Genomic DNA, 13,848 nt, shown 5'->3' with positions numbered 1-13,848 from the left:
TGAGTCTTTTGCTTTTGGAAGCATACAATTACTGTAAAATCAATCATTTACAAACATCTTATTATGCAGTCTCAGCTTTATTTCACCACTTACTGTACAAGAAGAACAGGAGTTTGTAGAGCTTCAGCTGTGACTGATTTTAAATTCGTTCCACAAACTGACTATGCAGCAACAGTCATATATAGTCAAAAAGAAAGGCTTAATCTGTTGCTGTTTATCTCTAACAAGGCAGCCACTGCCATAGTTTATTAGAAGCAGATACCCAATGCCTGAATAAAGTCTCTGTGGGACTGAGATTTATGTTTTTGTGTGCCCCACCCTACTCTGATTTCTTCCATTAATTGCATGTTAGATGTGAACTCTAGGGGAATGACATTCTTTGAGCTGGGCACAGCTGAGCTGTTTTTCTTAGAGATTAGCTTTCAGAAAAGGAAAAAAAAGAGAAAATGTGTTATAAGAAAAATCCAAAATTTCACTCTTAAATCCCTTCAGGACCTATGCAATTTGGCACATATTCAGAAACAAATGCACTTACCAGGACTCAAGAAAAGCACTGCTATACTATTATTAATTAAAATATATTCTATTTTATTATTAACTAGGATGAATATTTGTCAAACAAAGATACTCATGGCCAAACTGGGCTTGGAAACCATTTCAGATGAGGACTGTAGATGTGGACCTCTACTGCATAGGCCCATATTGTGAATTTCATATTGACCTGGGTAGGCAACTCGTGCAAAGATCCGCTTGTTTGGTGGATCTAAGTGTGTCTGGCCAGCCATGTTGTTTGGTCAGGTTGCATATTAGATTACATGGAGAGCAAATGCAGAGCCACCCCCCAGTAACCATATCCCTGATCAAATATGGTGCCCAGTTGACATGATATATAAGTAAAGAAGAGAACACTTTAGTTTAGCTTTATACTGTTTTAGAAGCTATGCATCCCAAAGTGACTCATGCATTAACCCAGTGATCCCCAACCAGTAGCTCGCGAGCAACACGTTGCTCACCAACCCCTTGGATGTTGCTCCCAGTGGCCTCAAAGCAGATGCCTATTTTTGAATTCCAGGCTTGGAGGCAAGTTTTGGTTGCATAAAAAGCAGGTGCACTACCAATCAGAGCCTCCTATAGTCTGCCAGTCCACATAGGGGCCAACAATAGCCAATTACATCCCTTATTTGGCACCCCAGGAAGTTTTTCCATGCCTGTGTTGCTCTCCAACTCTTTTTATTTTTGAATGTGGCTCACGGATAAAAAAAGGTTGGGGACCCCTGCATTAACCCATGAATTTTTTGATTGCCTCATTGGGATGCCAGGGATCAACCAGAACACCATAGACCAGAGATCTCTAAACCTTTTAACCTGTGAGCCATGTTTAAATGTAAAGGGAATTGGGGAGCAACACAAGCATGAATAAGCTCCTGTTGGTTCCAAATAATGTGATTGTCTATTTGGTAGCCCCTATGTGAAATGACTGCATTTAAGAAGGCCTAAAACCACAAAGCATTCACACCTGGTTTTTATGCAAACAAAACTTGCCTCTAAGCCAGGAATTCAAAAATAAGCACCTGCTTTGAGGTCTCTGGAATCAACATCGAAGGAGTTTGTGAGCAGCATGTTGCTCACGACACATTGGTGGAGGATCACTGCCTTAGAACATAGACACACTCTCAATATTATTTTTTTTCTCCTCTACTCATTGAAATTCTTTATTCCCCTAGTCTCTTCACTTTAAGTATTATTATCTAACCTCCCTTCCATTTCCCCTCTATGTTCTGATACAGAAATGTCCATTGGATGCAAAGCCAAATAGTTGAGTGAGCAGGAGGGCCCACTGACACCTGATCCCACTGGGGTTTTTCTTGGTATCCTATATTATATATTTTATCTCATCCCATGAGTGCTTGGTGCTAGTGATTTAAAGTGCCTGTTCTGTCCACAGTTTGCGATCATGTCTGGCCATTCTAGCTGATGCCTTCAAGCAACCTCATACAAGCCCCTAACTGTACTTGCTGTGCAACAGTTTAAAAAATAGAAAATGTTAAAACTGGATGATGCAAATGCAATATTGCTTGCAAAACTTTATTGCCTGCAAATCAATCACTGGTTATCTGAATGTTATCCATTCCTGTGTAAGTGGGAATCTATGTCACGGTGCAAGCACAACTCTAGGAGCTATTTCAGCAAAGGGCACCTTGCAGGCTAAACTAGTTCAGCAATAAATCTGCAAAAAATACTTCTTTCTGAACTTGATTAGAATATGACCTATATTATCTGGCTTTCTCGTGCAGCTCTGTTGATCAATGATTGTCCTTTAGGAATGAGTAAGATAGGTATGAGAACTGATTAAATTTTCATTAGATTCACTGCAAAACTCATTTGCATATTTATCCTCATTTATGTGCCTTTCTTGTTTGTACATGTTTTCCTTTCTATTTTTTATATTTAATGAATCATTTATCAAAAGCAGAATGTTTTTATGGAGTCACTTTTCAGGGATTTGGAAAAGAAAACAATAAACGTGATTTACCCACATATTCTGTGCTGCAGAGAGGAAATAATACATTAGGACAATTTGTAATACATCACACTATTAATATTTAAACTGGTTTCCTACTGCTAAATAATACGGATATTGATTAAATATTAAAAATAATCTTGCGTGTTTATAAAAATGTTGCTTCTTGTGAAATTCAAGAATTTAGCAAATGGATTAAGCTGTTAATTGGTAAAAATACCAAGGAGGCAAGACAATAACTGATTGTACTAAAACAACAGACATTGAGCTGCTAGAAATTAAAGCAGAGCCCATAATAAACAGGCAAAAAAAGAGAAAACAGATCTTGGTAGCTGTCATTTACTGCTGGACGGTACCATACTTATATTCATAAACAGGCTGTAAAATCATCTGAACCTATTTCTTTCTATTTTAGGATATATATTAATTCAGCACAGTACCTTTATGGTAATGTTTTACTTCTGTGTAAGGGTTCTTTTTATGCCAGACAATGTTTAGATGAACAAGATAAAAAAAAGGGATAAGGTCTGGAAAAGGATAGTATGAATGAGGTACAATGGACAGTAATTAGGAAAACAAATGGGCCAAACAAGTAAAGGGAGAAAGTAAAATGAGAAGGCTGAGAAAGGCATTCACATAGGTTAAGTACATTGCAAGACTGTGCTTTGAAATAGAAAATGCAGTTACTGTCTTGTTACATTTGTCAAGTAGAATTTAATTATGTCATGCCAGGGTGCACAGCAACATGAAATTCTATTTATTCCAAACTAAAGTAAATCAATATACTGTGCAGAATAGCACCGGCACTATGGCAAGAATGATGTGCTCCCAGGATACGTTTATTGTGTCCTTTGACTTTCCTAGATGCTTTACTCCTGTCCACAGCTCATACCCTCAAATGCCACCAGAGTAGGCAACAGTATCAGGGCACTGTATATGTGCTGCCTATTACCATTGGCAGTGGGCACCAGTCACACTCAACAGTAGCTTGCCAGGGATATAGCAGTAAAAGTTTCAGATGAATTGCATGAAAGTGAGGAGAGCTACTGTATATCTGTAGGTAGTAAGTAAACCCCTCCAATGTTCGACTGGGATCCCAGGGGTCCACCAGGAGAAGGAAAACTCCAAAGGGGGTGCCAAATGTTAGGGTACCGACCCTGGGTATCAGGAAAGTAATTGGAATCCTACAGGGGCACCCCCTCCTTTGCTTCTCCTTTAAACCATAGACCGAAATATTCACATTTTTCTTGTATCCTTATACTACTTTCTATTCTTCTAGTCTCTTCTCTTTACCTACTATCACAGGCCTTCTGTCAATTTCTCTTTGTTCTCATACAGCAAGGATAAAAGGCAAAGATATACAGTAGGTCCCCTGACAACTGGGCCCACCAGAGGTGGTATCCTCATAGGCCAGTCCAACACTGAATTCAACAATAACAATAACAATAACCGAGCCATGTCAAATTCTACTGCTGTGGAAATATAGCTTACATTTGATGATTTAAAAATGTGCCTTTTTGCAAAGATTATGGGACACTGCAGTCTCCAGTCTCCAATTATTTCTGTAATATCTATCAATCAGTTGCAATTACATGTTTTTATACTTCTCCAACATTTGAGGACATCTGCTTTGAATGTACAGTAAAAGTCTCCTGTGAATTACAGCCTTTATATTAAGGCACCCGAGGACCGGTGCCTAGGGTGGCAGGTTTTGGGGGGTGGCCCTCCGGTGCAAGATTCAAATTGAATCTTGTCTATGACTTTTCACGTGATAAACCTTTCCCCCCACTGAATTGAATCTGGCCTGTTGTTTGCTAAATAAGAAGACTCTTACTACTCTTATGTCTTTATCAGGCCCGGACTGGCAATCTGTGGTTTCTGGCAAATGCCAGAGGGGCTGCCATAAGGTCCCATAGAAATCAGTATTTAGTGGGCTGGTGGGGGTTGTTTGGGCCTCTATGTGGGCTGATTGCGCCTCTGTGTTCCTGAAATGCCAGGGCCCATTTTAATTCTCAGTCCGGACCTGGTCCTTATTATAGCACAACAATATAAAAATGTGTTTCTACCACAAGCCTGAGGTGCTTGCAGTGACATGCTACTGACTGGGGAACTATTTCCAGTAGATGTTGACTGATAAAGTATCTCCCAGCAAGTTCTGGATTCTATGCATAGGCATTTGTCTCTCATTAAATTGTCTCAACAGCAGAACAGTTGTCCCCTATGTATGCCAAGATATTGAATTCTTCCTTTCTCAAGGTCTCCTGAATCTAAAAAATGTTTCATTCTTATTTTCCATAAAAAAATAATCCTTGACTCCTTCTCAGACTCAAAAATGTATAGCAAGCCTTGCAGTTGTAAATACAAAGTATCTGTGAATAAGAAAAGCCTTGTTGCTTGAAGCACCATATTTTACAGCCGCACTGCCTGCAGTATTACATATTTCCAATAAACCAGCAGGATCCAAGAAGCATGACTAATTAAATGCATTCCACAATGCCATAAATTTAGCGGTAACATTAAGGTGTTCTTTTCTTTCAGTAATTTCACTGGCAAAAGCTCTGTATAATAATATAAATATCTTACTTTGTTCAGGCTGTGGTGTTTACATTATTTTATCCAGTCCATCCAGGAACAATAACGTGCAAAGTCAACCCAATATGTGACCTTCCACTATTTGCTGGATGAATACCAATGTCAAATGATCGCTGCCACCAAAGATTTCCCAGTTAAGTGCTTGTCAAGTGGAAATTCGTGAAATTGGTCATTAGCTGGATATGAGTTCACTTTTCAATATAAAATGTGTTTTTTTGTTGCTAAAAATAGAAAGATCATAAGAAAACTACCAAAGCCTAAGCACAATGTGCATTTAAAGTGGAAATATATGGAAACGAAGCAGTAAAATACTGTAAATGAGATATTCCAGAAAGTCTAATATAGATGCCATTTCAACTTTTGTTGTCTAGCTTTGTTAGATCCTGAGAGAAAGATGCCAAACACATCAATATCCAGGCTGTTGGTTTTACTATATTTTTGTATTTTACTGATAAACAACGTTGCTTACCACATCTAGCATGATAATAAATCTTCATACTGTATCTTTATATAATTTCCCCAGAAATGCTATAATATAAAACAAGTTTGGGGTCCAGATAATTTGATGTTGCACTTTGAATTCTGTGGAGGTATTAGCCAAACATGGAGTCATAATAATGACTCCATGTTTGGAAAGGCCATATGGATGGCCCTGCTGTAAGCTTCAGCATTTTCTTCTAGTTCTTAGTTAGTTGTATAGGTGACATATCTATATTTTTTTTTTCCTGGTGTTTGTAAGACTACTTAAAAGGAACATGTTTAACTAAAACAAAACATCCTTATTTAGAGAAATAGTTTCAGTCACATACTAAGATCCTCATCAGAGTGCCCTGACAAATGTCTCATTATGTGACTGAACACTGGCAATACAAATGTTATTCGTCAACCTCTTTGAGGGTTGTGAGGTTAAGGTTTATACACTACAGGGGTCATTTATGTTACAAAATACAGTGGGGAAACAGCTTTTTGAGGAATTGCTATGGGTCTGCCTTCTGTTCCATTGCAGAGACCTGCTGTTTCATTCACATATACACTGCTGACTGCATTAGCAATCTATTGGTGAGGGGCAGTCACTATGGCAGGCAGTAAGGACAGGTGTCATGACCGCCCAATGCTGTACCCACCAGTGGCCTTTGCACTTGCTTTTCAATCCTCTGTGAGTGCAGCATTCACTCAGGTGCAAGTGCTTGTAAGCTGAGCTTTTACACCCCCTTATGTCTTGCACTATCACACAGGCATTTATTCAACAAGTATATGTAGTGGTTAAATATATAAATACATAGGGTCCATGTACATTCACAAGTGCAGTCGGGGTCTCTGCAGTCAGTAATTTATTCAAAATGTGCTCCTTGCACTTCCGTATTGTTGACCTCAGTCCTGCTCAGTTCTTCCTGCTTTCTCTTCCAAATTGAGAGCTGCTGCAGTTACTGTTACCACCAGACTAGGCAGTAGCTCCAAGGTTACCTCAGTGCCTTGTGTCAATCACAGCAGTTTAATTGTATTAAAAAAATAGTCACTTGCATTCCAAACACTTGAAACAATGGCAATGAACACCAGAAATTATGCCCGAAATATTTGGGGTGACTGCACCCAATTTGTGACAAATCGCATGTGCAGCTGCATTCATTATTGTGCATCTCACCTAATCATGGTAGGCTGCAATTACATCAAGAGCAACAGCCCTTTGCCACTACAATGACACCAAGAATTGTGGGGGAAATGCTGCATTATGGGAAAAAACAATGGCGGTTGTGAAATTGCACATTGCTCACAGCATTTGCAGACAGACTTGTATAGTATATTCTTTTGTTCAAAGTTACTTTTTTATTTTAAAAAAAAAAAAACAGCTTCAAATTACATACATATTAACCTAAATGGAAAACTAAAAAAAAAGGAAGAAAAGTGAAGAAAAGCTTCACGAATACTTGTATAAGGTTAAAGGGATCTTGTACAATCTTGAACTTGTATTCGACCACCATACGACATATCCAGTCTCTGAGCTATGATATGAGCCCAAGTGGCGTTGCCGTTATTAAATTAAATCAAATATTTAAAAAATATAACAAAAAGGTTCTGTTCATTTCTGAGCAGATGTGGGGAACTGGGGATGACATTGCTCACATGTGTTAAAGAACTAGCTGGGCCTTTCCCTCTGCAGCTGTTTCTTGCATAACACAGAACCCAGTTTGCCTATGATCAAATAGGGATTAAATTGTCAGAGCATAAAATAACAGTTCAAAATGTATCGTATTGAGCATTTTATCACCCACTAATACAGAAAGTGAAAAAATATCTTATCTTAGGTTTCATGCTTAACATTCCTCAAACAAGGCTTAACAGGAATGTTCTTGAAGACCCAAGAGGAATTGTTTGTTAGAATAATGCAATAATGTTCAGCTGTTACAAGTAAATAAGAGCTGCAAGTGAAGTAGTATATGGGGAAGTGAGAGGAGCAAAAAACAAGCCCTTAGAACTGGAACAGAACACCATCAAGTTTCCCCTTTCAATTTGTTTTTGTATACTGCAGATAAAGTAGAAAGGAGAGAGTAGAAAGACAAAGTAACCTAAATGCATTTACAACTAGCCTTAGGGGCAGATTCATAAATGTTTGTTTTGCCATAAAAGTCACAGCAAAGAAATTGCAATTATGATTATTTTGCTGCGATCATGGTATTTTTTTCCACAATCACAAGGTTTTTTTTCATTAAAATCTTGTCACCTAAAACAACATTTTTATTTTTTGAAAAAACATGATTGCAGTATATACTGTAAGGACTTAGGTAGCTGGGATCAGCTTTCTGGGGGGTAAGCAGCCCACGGCACAATCACAATTTATAAGAGGGTTGTTTCTTTCTGGCAGTTTATTTTTACTTGCAGCAAAACAACATAAACAATTCAAAATAAAATCCTTGCCACTGAATGGGCTTCTACTAATACATGTAAGTTCCCCTAACTAACCAGGAGTAGGCCTACTGCCTGTCTCCTCAAACCAAATGAAAAGGTAGATCAAACAAAGTTCCAACCTTGTAGGGATTCCAAAACTCTCTCTGCGCTCACACAGACAGCTTCCCTGTTTCTTTCTTTCTCACACTGCTCCCACTCTGGCTTGAGCTGCCTTTTTAATTATTCACCTGAGATGCATCAGGATAACACAAAAAAACCCGGGCTGGATTAACAGTCCGGGAACCGCTCTGTTAGGAACCTGGGGCATAAATAAGCTCCGTCCTGGACTTTCCCAGGTATCCTCACCACAATACATATAACAGCAAAATGTGGAAATTAGTAAACCTGCCCCTTTGTGGGGTTTTTTTTGCCTTTGTCTGAAGCAAAACATAAAATCAGAAAACCAAATTGTTGTTAAAACTATGATTGTTAAACATATATAAATAAGGTCCTTCCCTAATCATATGCAAATGTTCTCACAGTGTACACCAGATAGCACTGTGTCAGAGTATAAAGGTCTTGGAAACCATGAGGTCTGGGTCCATTGCTTTAGCCCAACCAAGCAGGCTGGAAGGGAATGGGTATATGTCGACCCTAGGTCCATTGGCCCTAGTAATTAGATAGCATACTCTTTTATAGATCACTCTAGGAGTGATAGAGAGGATATATAGTTGAGCAGCTCAAGGCTCCCCCAAGGATATCAGAGGGATTAAGATCCCAGGGTATTACTGACCCAGAGTAGGGACTAAAGTGTTGAGACTAGGGATGATAGGAATTCCCCTAGACTGCCACTGCAAGAGATCCTGAAAACTGGGCAATACCCTCACAAGCTGCTACACTCTCTGCTGTGTATTCCCTGGCCTGCAGGGATTCAGCCTATACTGGTTCTGTGAGTATATGTTTCCTTTATGCTGTCTGATTGTTCTAAGCTCCATTGTGGATATGTGCTATGTGCTATGTTAAATAAAGACAGTTCATTGTTTAAGCGTCAAAGAACATTTTTTTTGGTCCTTCTGCTACTGCTCCAATTGAAAGAAAAATGTTCTTTTAAACCTTGAGAATTGGGCTTGCCCATCATAGGGACAGGGGATTTTGGTCCATAGGACCTTTTTGTTCTCCAGCACTTCAGCTCCTGGATCAGACATAAATAAGCGCAAAAGCACACCTGCCATTCTATACTTTGCAATTGCATTTATTATCTCTGGGAGGTAATTAGTAGCAGAGAATGTTGCAATCAAAATGATGAAAGACGAAAGACCAGCGCTTTAGCATGCCGCCATACTTACAGAAATCTGCTGGGCGCTGCGGACCACGCGTCCAAGATGGTGGACTAACATCACAGCGAGCAATGGAGTCGGACATGCCTGCGTCTTCCCCAGACTTGTTACATGATGATCGAGGGACGCCAACACAGCTGGACTCAGGTCAGACAACCTCTATTGCGATCCCCATGACTGATATAGATAGACCCTGAGAATCTCTGGTAACGGTGCACACACTTACTACGCAGCTGACGCACTTTCAGCAAAGCCTTACCAGCGCGATTTCTAAGACGGTCTCGGATGCGGTAGCTATAGCTATCAGAGAGGTGCATACAGAATTAAGGGAGATAGGCGACATACTAAAAGTCAACACAAAAATGGGCGTGGTCAAAAAATTCCCTCTTTTTATTTCGAAAATGTTGGTGGATATGGACACAGGCTTTGTGCCAGCTGCCTTACAACGGTTTTGCACTACTTGTATGTATGTATATGTTAATTTGTAAAGCGCTCCTTGAGGGCAAAGCACTGTACAACAAAACTATAAATTAGTAGTAACAAACAAGGGGTCATTGGAATAAAAAGTAACAATAAGTGCATTATTAGAATACAATTCACAAAAATATAAAATATAATTACAATGCTCAGTGTCAAGGAAACAAAAGGCTAGAGGACCCTACCCCGTAGGGCTTACAGTCTAAATGGAAGGGTAACATACAGACACAATTCAGAGGGGTAATAAGGTGCTGTGGGTTACAGTTTGTTACAGTGTTATATAAGTGCCAGTTCAGGTGTTATCCAGGTTCTCCCAGAGGTAGTCTTTGAGTTTTGTTTTAAAAACATTGAAGGAGGATTCTCTCCTGAGAGATTCAGGGATGGCATTCCAAATATAGGGAGTCGCAAGAGAGAAGGGTTTGATACGGGAAACAGCAGTAGTGAGAGTAGTGAGAGGAGCGGAGGTTTCGGGCAGGAACATATAAAGAGACAAGAGATGAGATGTATTTAGGTGCAGAGGAATGAAGGGCTTTGAAGGTTATAAGGAGGAGTTTATAAGTTATTCTTTGTTTTATAGGAAGCCATGATAAGGACTTCAGTAGCGGAGGGGCCTGTACCCTTTTGGATGAGAGGAGGATAATTCTTGCAGCAGTGTTTAATACAGACTGTAGAGGGGAGAGATGGGAGTTAGGGAGGCCAGTTAGTAGAAGGTTACAGTAATCTAGTCTGGATAGGATGAGAGCATGCATGAGTGTCTTGGATGTATCAGGTGAAAGGAAGGGACGGATTTTGGCAATATTGCGTAAGAAGAAGTGACAGGTTTTTTTGACAGTGGTGTTAATATGATCAGAGAAGGAGAGAGAGGCGTCAAAGATTTCCCCCAGACAGCGAGCTGAGTTGACAGGATTAATGAGCATGCCATCAATAGAGATAGTAAATAGGGGAGTAGGACCAGGCTTAGGTGGAAAGATGATAAGTTCAGTTTTTGTTAGGTTGAGTTTGAGGTGGCGTTGGTTCATCCAATTTGAGATAGCCAGGAGGCAGTTAGAGATCCGAGCCTCTGTTTCAGCTGTTAATGAAGGGTTGGATAAATATATTTGGGTATCATCAGCATACAGATGATAATTAAAGCCAAATGAATGGATGAGATCTCCCAAAGACAGAGTGTACAGGGAGAACAACAGCGGACCAAGTACGGAGCCTTGCGCCACGTCCTCCGCATTAGAAATGTAAACGTATTGTTTGCTTTGCAGCAATCGATGGCTTCATTTTAATGAAGGTATAATGTTTTTTAAACCAATTATATTATTCAACAGGTAACATAAGGTCTGTTAATGAAAAAAAACGACATCTGACTTGGTCTTGTATAACTTATTTAATAAACGTAAAATTTTTACAGCGTTATTGAAATAACACCTGAGAAGCGGGCCAGATGTGCATGCATAAATGCTAATCATATATATACCTTGCTTGATATGTTCTGTGCCACAGTCAATTGAGTATAATTACTATACTGCTCATTCTGCAGTGTTTAAACAACCATTTCATGACATGTTTCCCGTTCTGATTAACTGATCGTCGCCATTTATAATGCACCATTGCATCTGCTTTGCACACATTACACTATTCATTAAAATGAGATTTTTTTTCTAATCATTCTTATTAAATGGGATTGGCTGTAGTTTTATAAATAGTAATTAGAAGCTTCGGAATTATTTGACCTTTCGTTTCAACAGTGACCCGTGACTTCCCAAATGAAATAGCACATATTACAAACTAACTACCAAAATGTGATATATATTTTTTTGGGGGGTTTTTTTTGCATTCAGTAATCAGTAATGTACGTGCAGGAGTTGAATTACACACTTATAATGTGCTCAGTGCTTCGTAAATTTACACTTTCCTCCAGGCCTCTGCACTGCACACCTTTTATCACAGACAGCCTATATTTATATTTCAAAAAACAAGAGTTTGTGTTCCTTAAAAAAAGTATGAACTATTACATCTTCCTGTCAGCCTTTAAATTATTTTTGGAACATTTCCTTTTATATTTGTGAACATTTTCTTATATGCGCACGACAGAAAGAAGAGATAGATGGGTTAGGAATTTTGCCAACCCAAGCCTCTGTACTTTAATGGTGTTTCTCTGACAATTGAAGTGAGAGAAATAATCTTTGTTTCTTTGCATCAAAAGCAAAGGGATGAGGGATTTTCTAGATTTCCTTTTGAAATAAATGTGCACTTCATGATACTGCAGATGTGGTTCACATTTACAACACTCAATATATACTGTCTATATATATTGGTATGGGATCCGTTATCCGGAAATCTGTTATCCAGAAAGCTCGAATTACAGAAAGGTCATCTCCCATAGACTCCATTTTATCCAAATAATCCAAATCTTTAAAAAGTATTACCCTTTTCTCTGTAATAATAAAACAGTAGCTTGTACTTGATCCAAACTTAGATATAATTAATCCTTATTGGAAGCAAAACCAGCCTATTGGGTTTATTTCATGTTTACATGATTTTCTAATAGACTTAAAGGAATTGTTCACTGTAAAAATAAAAACTGGGTAAATAGATAGGCTGTGCAAAATAAAAAATGTTTCTAATATAGTTAGTTAGCCAAAAATGTAATATATAAAGGCCGGAGTGAACAGATGTCTAATAAAACAGCCAGAACCCAACTTCCTGCTTTTCAGCTCAACTATATTAGAAACATGTTTTATTTTGCACAGCCTATCTATTTATCCAGTTTTTATTTTCACACTGAACTATTCCTTTAAGGCATGAAGATCCAAATTACAGAAAGATCCATTATCCGGAAAACCCCAAGTCTCAAGCATTCTGGATAACAGGTCCCATGCCTGTATATGCAATTAGGGTTATTTGCAGTCTGAAAAGAAGCTACCTAGGTATTGTACCTCTCTTATTAGGACAATGTTCTGGCACTTAGCTGCTAGTAGTAAATTCAAAAAAATGCAAAAAAGCTTTTTGCAGGGCTGAAGTTAGGAAAGAGGTAACATAGGAAGGACAGAGTCCCTACATTAGTTGCTCTATCATGTACTTTTTGTGCTTTTCTCATGTCATAGGGGTTATGTATCAAAGGTCTAATTTAAGATTTATGTGTCTCTAATTTAAAAAAAAACTGGAATAGAAAAAACTTGATTCATCGAATTCGGGGTTAATAACCTGAAAATTCAAATTGAAGAGTTTTTGGAGATAAAAAAAAAAAACCAAAACCTGGTGGAAAAATAAAACTAAATCCACAGAAAAAACTCGAACATCATGAAGGCTATTAACATCTTCAAATGGTTCAAGGGACCTCTGCCATTGACTCCTACATGACCTCGACAGGTTTTACTTGGTGTATTTTCGGATTCAAGCTATTTCCAGGGTCGGGTATAATAAATCTTGAAAAAAAAAGACTTTTTTTAATCTGAAAACTAGATTGTAGACCAAAACATAAAATTTTTAGTGGAAAACACAACTCGAAACTTAATAAATCTGCCCCATAGTGTAAATATATAATAATAATAATTCTCAATCCAGCCTTCTCTTGTATTTGTTTTATGCATGTTTATTTGTTATGGGGCCTCCATAAAGGGTGATTTAGGATATGGGAAGGGTTCTAAAGAAATCTCAACAGTTCCAAAGCCAGGCAATATGATCTCCAATTCTCTAACTGCAGCTTTCCATCAGTATCAAAAAGCAGTACACCTTTAAAACAGGAGTGTGTATTGGAAGCACAGGAGTCACGTGTTTCTCCAAGAAAATATTATGGCCCAAGAGCTTATAGACTTATTTGCATGGCATCACCATTTTAATATAATGCAGAAAAAAATATTGTGTATATGGTGTACAAGGTGGAGGGGATGTATTGTAGATAGCCAGTATATATCACCATTCTTTTAGTTTTTAAATCACCTCAAGTGTGGAAACTCACAGCTGTGTTAAGCAGAAACGTTTGTTCTTTTTCATGTGTGACTACTCTTTTCTAAAAGACTAGGGAGTTCACTCCCGGCAGACTGGACA

Source organism: Xenopus laevis, chromosome 1L (genome assembly GCF_017654675.1).
Source record: "Xenopus laevis strain J_2021 chromosome 1L, Xenopus_laevis_v10.1, whole genome shotgun sequence".
NCBI classification, from domain to species: domain Eukaryota; kingdom Metazoa; phylum Chordata; class Amphibia; order Anura; family Pipidae; genus Xenopus; species Xenopus laevis.
Note: the sequence above shows the minus strand (reverse complement) of the source record.